Source organism: Triturus cristatus, chromosome 6 (assembly GCF_964204655.1).
Source record: "Triturus cristatus chromosome 6, aTriCri1.1, whole genome shotgun sequence".
Classification (NCBI taxonomy): domain Eukaryota; kingdom Metazoa; phylum Chordata; class Amphibia; order Caudata; family Salamandridae; genus Triturus; species Triturus cristatus.
Window position 1 is genome coordinate 1,899,227,870 of NC_140589.1, and position 14,877 is coordinate 1,899,242,746.

Sequence of the window (14,877 nt, forward strand, 5' to 3'; positions counted from 1 at the left end):
GGTTGGTTTGCGTCCTTCCATTTCTGGAGTGCAGCAGCAGTTTTACGATCTTTTTAGAGTTTCTTGTTGCTCAGATGGGTCTAATTTCTAATATTTACATGTTTCAATCGTCTTCATTGCTTGGTTTTTCTCGCAAGAAAGTGTCACTCGTAGTCATTGAAATGTCACTCACAATTGCACTGAAATTATGAAAATGTCACACACAGCAAATCTGAACCCTTGGAAGCTGTGCTTTACAGTCAGTAATCACAGCGCCAATGCTTGTTTGTGTCGTGACTTGGGCACAGGGCACTAGGACCCTGGACACCACTTCCGGTCAAGGGGTGGGGGGACGGACACAAAGAAAAGATCGGGGATGAGGCAGGACGTACAGGCATGTACTGCAGACAATAAAGGTACCTGATTACAGAAACAGACTCCTGTCGTGCTTCACGATATAGACACGACAACTTGTATCCTCTTCTCACAGCCAGGAGTATTGCACTGTCCGTGGCAGAGCTGCAGCTGTGAGAGGGTAAAATATCCGCATCGGGAGCGCTCTCTGGGGTCTGTTTTCAGCTTTTCTTGTCTCTGTTCCCCCCGAGCAGCCGCCGAACATATCTCTGTTTCTCTTATAGAAATGACCCGGGGTCACTCACGCCTGTCAATCAGAGAGTGCGGGGGGCTGGGGGCGTGTTAGGAGATCTGCCTTAATGTATACATTGTATCTTTAATGATATCTTAACGCTTATTCCTGAATTGTTTTTTAATAACGACAAACTTTTTTGTAGGCTCCGCCCCTTATCCCTCCGTCCTGAAACCTCTTACCACCGTGTCGGGTGGGGGTGATTGGAAGGTGTGCTAAGGCTGCCCCCGTCTGACCCCTCCCCATGCCAAACTTCTGACGTCACTGGTAATGGCAGGATGGGGCGACCACATAAACCCTGGATGCCAGCCAGGGAGTTACTTTCATCCCGAAGTGCTGTGCGCGCGCCGTGTGATCTGCTGCAGGTGAGTTGTCAGTGTGGGGGGACTGGAGCCGGGGAAGGCACAGAGTGAGAGATGTTTTGTTCCCCCCTTCTGTCTGCGATGTAATTGTGGCGTAAGGGCCTGAGTAGCAGACTCTGGAGCTGGGAGACCAGGTTGGAGTTTCGGCGTCTGTTCCATCTCCTGTGATTCTGGGCGAATCGCTTACCCTCCCCTAACAAAAATAAATGTACCCTTGTGTAATGTAACTGGTGCTCGTGGCGGCTGGTATTAAGGGGCGTTGCCTTACCTTCGGAGAAAACGAATGGGTTTCCGGCAGGGGTGGGTTTGTTGCCGGAAGAAGGCGCCCGCAGCCCTGGTTTCCAAGGACACGACACAGGTGCAGGGGAGCCTTTTCCCTTATCTGAACCCCAGGACTCGGCAGACCTGCTGTTAAAGGTCGGATCCTGAGTCCGGAGCCCCTCACTGCACACGAGAGCCCCTCACTGCACACGATCTGTTAAGGAGCCCTTCACTGCACACGAGAGCCCCTCACTGCACACGATCTGTTAAGGAGCCCTTCATTGCACACGAGAGCCCCTCACTGCACAAGATCTGTTCAGGAGCCCCTCACTGCACACGAGAGCCCCTCACTGCACACGATCTGTTCAGGAGCCCCTCACTGCACACGATCTATTCAGGATCCCCTCACTGCACACAAGAGCCCCTCACTGCACACGAGAGCCCCTCACTGCACACGCTCTACTCCAGAGTCGGAGCCCCTCCTGGTGCTATGACGCACTCTCTCACTGCACGTACTGCCTGCTTCTAAGCCGCACACTGTACTCCTGCGGCTCTCACTGCACACATCCTCATCGTGTAATCCCGAGAACCTCACTGCACACACAGTCTACTGCGGATCCTCTCACTGGACACATAATCCGGAGCCTCTCGCAGACCCCAGTGCACTGGCTGATCTGAAGCCTTTCACTGCACACACCGTCTGCCGAGTCCCGAGCCTCCCACTGTATCCACCTGCTGCTACTCCTTCCTCCAGGCCTCACTGCATACCTGTTTTACTCCCCAAGTCCCTCACTGCACACAGCGTCTACTCCCGGTCTGCTCCCTGCACATACCTACCATCTGGACTTCTACCTACCAAAGCGCACCTCTGCCCCTCTCCCTGCCCATACAAACTGTGGCCCCACCCTGCCAGTGCCACAGCCACTTCAGCATGAACTGGCATCCCTCCCTGCTCACCCCGTCATAACTCCCTGCGCATGCGGTGCCTCTCCCTTCAAACGCCAGCATCAGCCAGTGGCGTGTAAAGGAAGGGAGAGGCACCGACCTGTACGGAGGGCTCAGCCCCACATGGCCCGCACTGGTGATAGGGTCACTGGGGGTGCCCCTGTTGGCAAAGCTCCGGGACCGTTCCTGCAGCTCCTTAGACTGGTTGGGCCGTGCACTTCCTGCAGTCACATATCCGCTAGAACCAAGCTGCTTCCCGAAAAGCATTTGAGATTCAGGCAATAGTCAGAATGCGATCTGTGATTATGTCTAGATTGGAGTGTCCTGCTCAGGAAAGCATGACTTGTCTAGCTGTCCTGGGAAGGGTAGGAGACAGATCCTTTTTAGGTCTCGCCTTGCTATCGCGTAAGCGATCGCAAAGCGAGACTATTGTAAGGGGGCTTTTCAAAGTGCTCCCAAAAGCGGATTGCATGGCTAGCACGCGCACAATCACGCGCATCGTGCTGCCATGCAATCCGCTTAAGTGAAGCGCTTCAGCCCACTGGCGACGGGCATGCGATTACGCGCACAATGACGAGCAGAGGCGCCATATGGCTTTCCTCTCTCGTCATGGTGCGCGCACATCGCACACCACTCGCCAGCCAGCCTGCATTTTTTGCGCCTCAATGCTCAATGCTCCTCCCCCCTCCCCCACCACAGAGCGCATCTCGCGGCCCCTTCCTGTATGCGAGGCTCGCTGGGGCCGCGCTTGTTGTAGTTTAGCCTATGTAAAAAATGTACATATACTTTTTTACCCCACACTAGATAATTATAAAACTATAATATTAAAGTTATTTACTTTGCTTAAAAAAAACACTGCAACTGGGACTATAGTCGAAAGACAACATTAAAAGAGGTGCCGGGGCTCTTATAAGGCAGCAACTTTACAAAGCGTGTGTTCTGTTTAATCTGCTTAATCCAAAGATTCCGAACGTTAATACAAATGGGGAGGGGATAGTGTGTAAAGGCCAAACATGTGTTTCGGATTATGCAGCATCTTTACACAGTACATTATTTTTTATTGAGTGAAACTCAGAGCGAACTTTGTTTTTCTCCTAACTTTAGTGGTGCCCTTTGTTGCTTTAACAACCCCAGCGTCCTGCTGTCCTTGATTTGCATGCCACAGATGCTGCAGACGAATAGATTACAATCTTTCTCGTTCAGCTACTTCGCCCTTCATTAGCCTGTCCTGCTTTCCTTTCTCAAGTGTAGGGATTTACACATAAAGTCACACTCCAGTTGACTTTCAGGCTGCCTTTTTTCCCCAAACAATTTGTGTTTAGTTGCAAACACGTAGCTCCAGCCTTCCTTTTAAGACCGAAAGTGCCGGTGTTTGAAATAGGCAGCAGCTTTACATTTTATATGTATTTTACTACAAACATGCATGTAACTCTACATTTGTTGTTTGTTTCTTAAATAAAAAGTGTTTTTGTGTGCTTCTTACTTCGTGTTTTTTTTACTAACTTTAGTGGGATGGCATGTAGTTTAAAGGCCAAAACTGGAGGTACTAGTTTGTATAAAATTTGCATTGCGTAGTTGTACTTAATAGCCTCTGAGTGTTGACGAAGCATGGAATATTTAGACATGCAATGAATAACTATTAGTTAATGTAGAGCTACGCTACAAATTCTTTCTGCAGAGCTCGAAACACATACCTACCGCCGCACTTCTAGTGCTTAATTTGCAACAGAGTAAGTGCCGGTGTTTTTATCTGGCAGCAGCTTTAGACTGCGTTTTTCTTTTTATAATTTACATTACCTAAAACATATAAACTACAATTACAATGTGTTTAGCTACAGCTGCTTTCCTACTGCTTAATTTGTGACGCTAGAGGCACCGTGGCTCTGATCAAGCCGCAGCTTTACAAGGTACATTTGTTTATTACGGTTATACGCTGCTCCTCTCGTCCTACTAAACGATACTCTTTTCATTCTCCTTCCTATTGCCTCCCGCTGCTCTTCTCAATCGCCTTCCTTGTAACTCACGCTGCTCTCATCATCCTCCTCCTAATGCCTCACGCTTCTCTTCTCATTCGCCTTCCATGTAACTCACGCTGCTCTCATCATCCTCCTCCTAATGCCTCACGCTGCTCTTCTCATTCGCCTTCCATGTTACTCACGCTGCTCTCATCATCCTCCTCCTAATGCCTCACGCTGCTCTTCTCATTCGCCTTCCATGTAACTCTCGCTGCTCTCATCATCCTCCTCCTAATGCCTCACGCTGCTCTTCTCATTCGCCTTGTATGTAACTCTCGCTGCTCTCATCATCCTCCTTCCTAATGCCTCACGCTGCTCTTCTCATTCGCCTTCCATGTAACGCACGCTGCTCTCATCATCCTCCTCCTATTGCCTCACGCTGCTCTTCTCATTCGCCTTCCATGTAACTCACGCCGCTCTCATCATCCTCCTCCTAATGCCTCACGCTGCTCTTCTCATTCGCCTTCCTTGTAACTCACGCTGCTCTCATCATCCTCCTCCTAATGCCTCACGCTGCTCTTCTCATTCGCCTTCCTTGTAACTCACGCTGCTCTCATCATCCTCCTCCTATTGCCTCACGCTGCTCTTCTAATTTGCCTTCCTTGTAACTCACGCTGCTCTCATCATCCTCCTCCTAATGCCTCACGCTGCTCTTCTCATTCGCCTTCCTTGTAACTCACGCTGCTCTCATCATCCTCCTCCTAGTGCCTCGCGCTGCTCTTCTAATTTGCCTTCCATGTAACTCGCGCTGCTCTCATCATCCTCCTTCCTTATCACTCACACACATTTACTCATTCGCCCTCCTACTGCATCACACTGCTCTTCTCATCGCCCTTCCTACTCACTCGCGCTGCTTTTCTAATCCTCACTCTCCTTTCTTTACCTCACGCTCCTGTGGCACTCTCCTTCCTAGGACCTCATGCTGCTCTTGTTGCTATCCTTCCTTTTTCATCAAACTGATCTCAACCTCCTCAGTCTCCTTCATTATACCACATGCTCCTCCACACCCTACAATTCCAATACAATCCTCATCATTCCAAAACACAGCAGCTAATACAACCATAATACATAAGTAAAACACATTGCCAATTAAAACGCAAAAAACAGAAATACAACAAAATGCGAGACCTATTGCATTTCCAATGCTTGTTTACTAAGGGACGGGTCTTCAGATTTCAGTCCCACTTAGATCAAAGCCTCCTCTCTGAAAGTGTGTACGGTTTTCATTTGGATGACTCAATCTGTGACACTGTGATACATAACGGCAAGATTGGGGTGGGTGGGGGCGGGGGGGTCACACTTAGACCTATCCTGTAGAAGTCTTGCCAACATTACACAGGCAGTCCTAGAAGCGTTATTAGGGAATGAAGTGCCCTTTGGAGCCTGTGGAAAACTCAATAATCCTGAATCCTTCCTGCACCAGAGACTTCTATCGAAGCATCCTACAGAAATAGTCTGCGGCAGCTTGAAAGGAACACCCTGTAGTTGGCATGTTGTGATTTCTGATCTAATGCACACAGCATAAGAACAATTTCACTTGTTCTGCTGCATCTCCAGAGAGGTTTGTAACATTAGCTCTTTCTGAGTTTCTTAGCTTCTATAGGACTTTCTACATTTAGTGTATTCACTTGCTTTACACAGGGTTACTTTCAGGGGGATTTGCCATGTTCTATATTCTTTGCACTCAGGCATCCAGCGAGGCTAACATCTACACATCTGTCGCCTAGTTACATGGAGGGAGCGTTTTTAACATGGATGTAACAACGGGTTGGGAGCAATGACCCGGGTTTTGATTGTTTTTGTTTTTTTTAGCTTAAAGGCAGACCTAGAGGTTTGCGATCTCGGACCTCCATTCCCCCTTTGAATAATTTCCTCACCACCGATGGTTTTACCAGCCACATAGCGCCCACAAGTGGACAACGGGCAGGCTAATCATAATAAATACAATTAATGGGCCTATATAGATCCCTTGATCTGTACTCTTCAACGCCTGCGCTGCTCACGGATACTGTACACTTTTAGAGCCCTGTTCACCGTATACCTCTACACATCATTAGTATGACTTCTTGCAGCGACGGTGTTTGTGTTTATTATTAAGCTGCTAACGACCCCCCTACCCATGAGAGGTGGTTGTTTCTCCTCACCTCCATCACACAGCTTATCAACCATAATTGTGGTAGAGATGGTCACTCCCTATATCGCCTTTCACATAGGTCTGAATCAGGTGACTACTGCCCGTGCAGTGCTGACCCTTCGTATCTATGACCAAGGTGGGACTTTCCCTGGTTGGAAGGTAACCAACCCCATACCACGATTGGAGGGACCTTACGCAAATACCGAACATGACTGCTACTCCCCACCCCCCCCCCACCATGGGTGAGTACCTCCAATAATATATATCTGCATGCGTCATCCAATGTAATTCCTATACTCAACTGTTGCTTTTCTCTCTCTTACTAACAGTGCCCGCCTGTGCCCCACTGTGAGTACTCATTTTTCTTCTCTTTTTCACTCCAGTCTTGAGCCACTTCAATCTGCTGGTGTTTTCCACTGAGCACATTGGCAGTCCGATGGCACGACTCGGGTATTTTTCAAATAAGCGCTAACTGAGCTATTCACCCCCTCCCCCCCCCCCCCCCCGATTCTGTTTTGGCAGTTCAAGTCATTTTCCCTTATCACTTAATTCCAGGTGTTCCATATCATAAGGTCCTGATGAGACCCCCTCATTTCTCGTGGGGTCGAAACGTCAACACTCTACAAACGACCCACCTTCACATACCCGTAGCATTGTTCTAGAGGACTGATTGATAAACCTAACATATTGTATTGTGCTTGTTTTTTGTACATAGAAACCTTCTTACCACTCAGTCACACCCTTTTCCCTTTATAAGGTTCTATTTCACTTGGGGAAAACGCGCACTTATATGTGTACATTTTTTGTGAAAAATATTATCACTCAGTAAAATTGTCAGTTTTGATAACTGCATCTGGTGTGTGATCCTGATTCTCCTTCTGACATTCACCGCCCGCACAAATATTTGCCATTGGTCGTCCTACCTATGAAGTATCCAGACACATAGGCCACAGGATCTGTTGTTCAGTTTTACAATACTGATACCCTGGTTCCTTGTGAGAAGGGTAACCCTTGTTTCAGATACATTTGACCCATCTAAAGTATCAATTGCTTGTATTACTACTTCCAAAGTTAGCGGTTCACATATGAATTGCCTCTAGCTGTCTGGATGCCATACCACTGCGATGTCTGCGAGATATGAAGATTTTGCATCGGGGTCATAGGAGGTACGAGAAGCGTAAAATTCCTGGTAATATGACCAGAATCTAGCCATAATGCACTCACCATCCGTGACAGTCTCCCTGTCCTTAGTTCGGAGCTCCACCACATAGTTAAGTGACCAATTGGGGTGCAGTATACGTGCCACAGTGCAACCTGGTCTCTCTCCTTCTCCATATCGATGCACTTGATAGTGTTTGCCCATGTATGCGATTTCTCTCTCTGCTAAGTTCCAGTATTTGGCCGGGAGCACCACCCATTTATGCAACTGGTGATCCCCGTCGGCTATTGCCTTAAGCTCCAGGTCCCGTATTTCCCCCTCAACTCAGCTGAGTTGTGTGCGGATATCCCTTAGGATACCCACATGCTTGGAAATACATTACACCCCCTTACCCCGGACATATGCCCTGAAGGCCTCCCACATGGTGGCCTGTGTGGACACAGTTCCAGCGTTAATCTCAAAGTATTCAAAAATGGAGCTTTGCAGTTCAATATGGAACACCTGGTCCAAGAGCGCATCGCCATGGAATCGCCAGCTGTATTCAAAGCAACAGCCATGTGGGATCCGGAGTTTCAAAAGGACAGAGTTGTGGTCCGAGAGTGTCCGTGGGAGCACGGTGATCTCAGACACCCACATGTGGGAAGTGGCCGACAGGAACCACTAATCTAACCGTATCCAAACCGTGCGGGGCGCCCAGTAAAATGTGAAGCTGGGAGTAGTAGAGTGATGGGTCCGCCATTTGTCATATAGTGCATAAGTATCAAAGCTATGCCTAAATACCTCCCTAGCCCAAGGTTTATCTGTTGATTGTGTGCTAATGGAATCAGTTCGCAGGTGGTGTGGCATATTAATGTCCCGTCTATTATTAGATACTTCACTTCGAAACCATCCAGTCGGGTATAGAGGTCTCTGGAAAAAATCGAGGTCATCAGCGTTTGGAGCATAAATGTTTACGAACAAAATGCTTTTGTCCCCGAGTGTTCCATGCAATAACAAATATCAGCCTCCTGGTTCTGAGTAGTGGGAATGACCAAGGAATGGTATTGTTCTGTGGATTAGAATACAGGTACCTCAGGAGTATGAGCTATAACATGAAAAATAGCGGTGTGTGCCCCAATTCTTGGCGAAGGTGTGCTCAGAGAGCTGGAGAAGATGTGTCTCCTGGAGAAATGCACTTTTAATGGAGTGTCTATTAAGCTAGGACAGTACTTGCTTCCCTTTCACTGGTTATTGATGCCACGTGTGTTCCATGAGATGACTGATAAGTCAATTGTTTTAGCCATACTATAAAGCAAATTTTTAGAGATGTATCTCAGGCCTTAAGCCCGAGCAGTATGTGGCGATGAGGGCATTGTGTATAAAAACGTGATGTGCATCGTCAGTTAACCTGTCAACCCCAAAGAAGTTACCCTCTAACAGTTTTCCCCCACACCCACAGCAGATTTAAGAACATCCAATGAATCCCATTTAACCGGTTAAAAAAGAAAACATAACCCCCGAGTAGTAAGAGTTGGTAAACACCATGAAGGCGTGGTGACAACACGGACATCGGCAGTCCCAAAAAGAACAGTTATGTACACTAGTGTAGTCGCCGTTGTAGGGTACGTTAACTTTGGCTGGGTGCAATATCGTGAGCTACAGTGTCCGTCACACGTGTCCATATCTTCAACATTCCCAGTTTCTCAATATAGTCAGGCCGTTTCACGTAGCTTCATCTCAAGAGGTCGATGGAGGGCTCTCACATCTCCCGGGTTCGTCACAGCCACTGGTCGCGGGGTATCTAGCACGGATAGATTGACAGAAAGACTCTGCAGCAGCTGGGGCATCAAGGATCTTAACACGCCCCTCGTGTTCAACCCTTTAAGCGAGCCGGTTAGAGCATGGAATAACGAACCCCTTGCTTAGGAAGTGCATATTTCACATTGTTGTATTTCCTCCTAGTTTCTTGTACAGTTGGGGTGAAATCTGGGAACATAGAGATGTTTTGAGCCCTGCTACTGCAAGGGCCCCTTTTCCCGGGCCATCCGGAGTGCGATATCTCTGTGTCCATAATTAAGGAGGTGGGCTATAAGATATCTAGGAGGTGCTCCTTCAGGGGGTGCTGTCCCAAGGAGCGATGCACCCGCTCTACCACAAAGGTTGCCGAGAAGCTAGAGCACTTGAAGAGGGTAGTTGGGAGTCACTCCACAAAGTCTTCTGGTCTTCCCATGTTGGTAGTTTCCGCTATACCAGAGATGTGGATATTGTTTCATCTGGAGCGGCCCTCCAAATATTTATTTTCTGATTGCTACCTGTTTCAGGGTCCGCTCCATTTTATCTAGGCGTTTCTGTAGCATTGTGGTGTTAATCTTCCAGGCTGGAGATTCTTTCCTTTGTGCCATTGATATGGGCCCCCTATCAGTCCATCCGCTCACCCATCTTTTCCATGCAGCCCGCCAGTGTGTCAAACCATGCTTCAATGGCACCAAAGCCAGCCCTTAGTTCAGTCATTACTGCGGATATGTCACACGGGGGCCTCTGCAGTGTCACGGTTATGAGCCTCTTCAGAATCTGACTGGCAACACAGGGTTCTGGCAGTGCCCGCGTGGTCAAAAGTGAGCCGTGTCTGTGTAGCCAATTCTGGTGTCCCAACGAAGCAACGCCCTCATTGTACAGGCAATGGCACATGAGTAGTGGCAGGTTTTACTCTCCTCTCCTGCCCCACCTGCTCAAAGAAAAGGATTGGGTGACCAGGCTGCGAGCCTAGCCCCCGACGTTCAATGGCGTGCACCTCTGATGAGCAGCTATCCTGCCTGGGGGTTCAACTGTCTTGTACCCCCAGTTGGGGCGGTGTTAATGGAGAGTGGGCGGTAGGTAGATGCAGCGTGTATTGCACTTGGTCGTATGTTGGAGACAGCAGGGGGCAGCAGAAAGTTCACTCGCATCCAGTGCTGCAGCACTGTTGCCGAGGCGATGAGGTCCTTTTAGCACCGGGTGGGCAGCAGCGGGTAGTGGTGGTCTGCCACAATCTCATCCCTGCCACACTCACTCCAATTTTGTACGTCTTGCTCTGTCCACAAAGCTGTCTCTCTGGTGCCTGGTGTGTCTGCAGAGAGTGGGTCTTGGCTTCAAATTCTGGCTGGTGTTGGGCAGCCTGCCACTCCAACATAGGGCCTGGACGCATCCGGCTGCATCTCCCCGGTAGGCTGCGGATGTCTCCCACCTCGCGGGCCTCGAGAAGGCAGTTCTTGTGGCCTGAGGGAGGGGCTGCCTGTCCGCGCAGCTTGATTTAGAGACTAAGGATGGAGGGTTCCAGCGAGTTACGAGGTTGGGTGACGTCTGACTCAGACCTACCGCCGCGGAGCCTCCGAGGCTGTGTTGGCTGCGCGGGGCCTGCCTTTACCCTATCCTTCAAATGCAGGCATTAGTCCTTCGACCGGGCACAATTTCCACAGTCCTCTGGTCCCTGGCTTCCCAGCTAGTTGTGCATGCTGATATGTAAGGGCTTCTGAAGCAGCAAGCGGCTAGTAGGTAAATGCAGAGCCAGAGCCTCACAAGTGTGTGGCCACCTTGGTAGCGGTCGTGGCCACGCCCCCAAGTAGACAACGTTCTTAATTCAGAAAGGGGTCGTTGTGTAGATCACTCAAAGCTTTCCCAAATAAACTAGTTGTTGAATTAACCCCTGTGCTGTGTGCTTATGACGGAGTGGTTCCATCATGCTGCGGCTGTTGGCGGCCGCTCCGCCCACGCGGCGCTAATTCCCCGCCTGTGCGGGCGATTAGCGCCGTGGGCGGAGTCATGACGGAACCACTCCGTCATGAGCACAGCTCAACCGTGACTCATGACGGAGTGGTTCCGTCATGAGCACGGCGCCACCACAGTGCCCCCAAACCCCCCCCAGCGCCGCGGCGGAATTCCCGCCACGGCGAAGGGGTTAAAAACATATTGAAAATAAGTATAAAAAAAAAATATAAACAATTGATGACAATGTTTTCATCTGTTATTTTTTCAGCACAATGGCCGATTTACAAAAGCAATATAATATCAAATCTGTCAGACCCTACTTTTTGCAGGGATATATAGGGTTTCTAGGTTTTCCAAAAACACAAGATACCCAGAACCAACAACACAGCTGCAGCTTATAATGATTTTTCATTGTGTACTAACAATGCAGCAATTCATATGGCAACATCGAATCAAAGAAAATGGGTTTGAAGGAAAGCTTGTTTTTTCTGAAATGTGCTCAAGTTGTTGAGTTTACGAATAGTGGTTATTAACAGACCATTGATTCTGGGGTAGCAAAATTATCATGTGGTTCAGGAGCAAAATGTGTTCTCCAATTGGTGATAACTTCCACTAGTCTATGTTCGCACACAACTTCTGAATCAAACACTTGTGTGACTGGGCCTAGTACACTCGAGATACAATATCCCAAAACGACAAGTAACGATATTCCATTTCACAAATCAAAACTGAGCTTTTTTTTTTGCTAAGTGTGTACCTGCAGAATTTGGGCCCTTGCTCACTTGGCACCCATCCACTAACTTCTGAATGTAGACACCCTGGGGAGTTCAGGGAGGTGTGATTTGCATTGATCCCATGATGCTTTTGTACCACAAAGGCCTTGCAAACCTCAAACATTGGCTGCAAACATCCATTCTCCTCAGATGTCTGTGAGAGAAATGATCAGGAGCTGCGGAGACCCACAAGCTTCTACCACTTATTGTTCCCACACATCTCCTGATAAAAACAGTACCCCACTTGCTTGGATGGAGCTAGCACCCGCAACTAAAAATGCCTCTAAAAGCAATCTGAAGAAATCACTTTTTGCCTTTTAAAATCTATGCTTTTTTGTGGTGTGTAGCAGCGGAATTTGGGCCCTAGCTCAGATGCCACCCAGGGAAACACATCAAATGCAGACATTCATGAAACGTAGATAACCTGGGGAGTTCAGGTTGGTGTGACGTGTGGATCCCACAGTTTGCTTTACCCTGAAAGGCCTTACAAACCTCACACCGGTCTGAACTGCTGGGAGCTCAAGCTGTGTTAAATTCTACCAATGACCCTCCCTCCCCAAAAACTGATATTTTTTTTATTTCTATATTTCCAAATTGGAGATCTACATCAAAAGAATATATAAGGAACTACTATTCCTTGAAAATAGGTTTTTCTAAACATGCCCCAATGACTATCATATTTAGTGCAGAGTCTAAGAGCAAAGTGTGTATCAAAGGGCAGGAAACGCACATCTGAATAATCTTGTGGCCATGGATAAAAAAACACAAGTTAACACAATAATATTAATGAGTGCCATCTGCACAGATGAATTTGCTCCCAAACTAAATGGATGCCTTTTGATTTTTTGCAGCGAGACTTAGTGTGACTAGTCAACATGTAAAGCTCACAGGATGCAGTGCACTTACATAGAGGAGTTTATCGAAAGCATTAACAAGCGGTATACTTTGTTAAACAAACATTTCCAGAAGTGGTTCAGAAATTCTATCCTGTGCTGGTGTCTTAGGACAAGACACGATATCTGTGAGCGGCTGGGTGCTAGAGAGAAGAAAGAAAGAGAGGGAGAACGGGAGAGAGGGAGAGAAAAAGAGCGAGAGAGAGAAAAGAAGAACATGGTATTTGTTATTCATCAAGAGAGTGTTTAAAATTGTCTGCTTTGCCTGTGGGCTGGAAACATATGTAGGGTTATTTATCTAAGTGAAGAGCATAAACCAGCGCGGGCGGACAAGGAAAACTATTTTAAAGAGTGAAAACTGCTAAAACACCACTTGACCTTTCAGGGTCGAAAGCTCTTTGCATGTTTGTGTGTTGAAAGGCAGCTGCTCCATTTGCCTCCAACTAAATGAGGGTGATGTTGCAAAGGACTGTGGGTAGTCAGATTAATCTGACATTATAAAAGGAGGCCTAAACCTGCACCTAAATAATCCTAAAGACCCTACAATTCAAGCCCTATTCACCCTCATGGAAGCGAACAATCTTATCCAACACTACAACAAACAAACGCACAATAAGGGCTCGAGACTTGACGCCGTCATCTCTAAACACAACACTCTAGCCCTCCACTCTATCCAACCATCCTACTGGACTGATCATCATCTAATTCTATTCAATCTCAGTACCAACCAACCAAAGGCCCCCCCAATCTAGCCGTCCCAAGCACTAGGTGAGGAACATGCGTCGAATTCCTCATACTGAATTAGAACAAGCATTTGCAATGCAATAGGTCTCGCATTAATTACGTTTGAGCTATTGGCATTGCTAAATATTGCAACACCAATTGCAACAAAAGTCTACAAATTGTAGGCCAAAAAATTTGTGTTTTTTATTGTAGCAGTGGTAGCATGCTGCGCTTTAGATGAATATGTTTAAAAGTAAAGTGCGCCATACTGCGATTGCTACAATAGTTAATTGTGGATGCGTTAACAATTGATGTGTGCACTGATGGCTGGTGGCGTGTCTGCCTGTAGAAATTGTGCACTGATGGCTGGTGGTGTGTGTGCCTGGTGGAAGTGTGCATTGCCGGCTGGTGGTGTGTGCCTGGTGGAAGCGTGCATTGACGGCTGGTGGTGTGTGCCCAGTGGAAGCGTGCACTGACAGCTGGGGGTGTTTGTGCCTGGTGAAAGCATGCACTGATGGCTGGTGGTGTTTGTGCCCGGTGAAAGCGTGCACTGACGACTGATGGTGTCTGTGTTTGGTGAAAGTGTGCACTGATGGTGTGGTTGTGTGTGTGTGGTTGTGTGTGTGTGTGTGGTTGTGTTTGTGTGTGGTTGGGTGTGGTTGTGTGTGGTTTGGTTGTGTGTGTGTGTGTGGCGTGGCACCGGTACAAACAAAGGGGTGGAATAATTGTGCGCAAAGAACTGTAAAACCTAAAGACAGTTCGTGTTTCTTCGAACGCCATTACAAAAAAAAACCACAAGCTTAAAGAACTGTAAAAGCTTAAGACACTTCGGATGTATTGCAAGTATGTGTTAAGTACGTGGAATGCTCCGTAAGCAGGGCTGATTCATTTGCTATGTAACAGATGCATCTACATCCAGGATTTTATTTGTTTGCATCGAACACCGCAAGAATAAACTACATAAAAATGAGAACTTTTAATTACTGTAGTTTCTTGGTATTAAACCAGCAGTGACGACCTCATTGCCTTTGACCCACTGGAAGCACAATAGCTGCTTGACGTTACCCTGGTATTTTAACTGCCCTTCTCGTAATTTGCTCACATGAAGGGTTAAGGGTATACAAGACGAGAGAGGGGGGAGGAGTTGCAGCAACAACAGCCAATGTGGGCCAAGACAAGGGAGGAGGGAGGAAGCAGCGGGCGACGAACTGCTGAAATGATCTCTTGGAGAGTGACTGGCCAAAATTAAACAAAACAAGCAGAG

General features: G+C 47.8%; 1 protein-coding gene across 2 annotated transcripts in view; it reads left to right on the forward strand.

Moving 5' to 3' along the window:
* Window positions 1-337: 337 nt before the first annotated feature.
* The window catches only part of LOC146822364 (uncharacterized), a 36,281-nt gene continuing 21,741 nt past the window's right edge, over window positions 338-14,877 (forward strand). Inside the window, exons 1-3 of one of the 2 annotated variants that reach the window (XM_085613453.1) lie at window positions 338-395; window positions 771-990; window positions 6,422-6,584. The gene's annotated coding sequence lies outside the window, so the exon portion shown is untranslated. The remainder of the gene's footprint in view (window positions 396-770; window positions 991-6,421; window positions 6,585-14,877) is intronic. The other variant, XM_085613452.1, reaches the window with a different exon arrangement.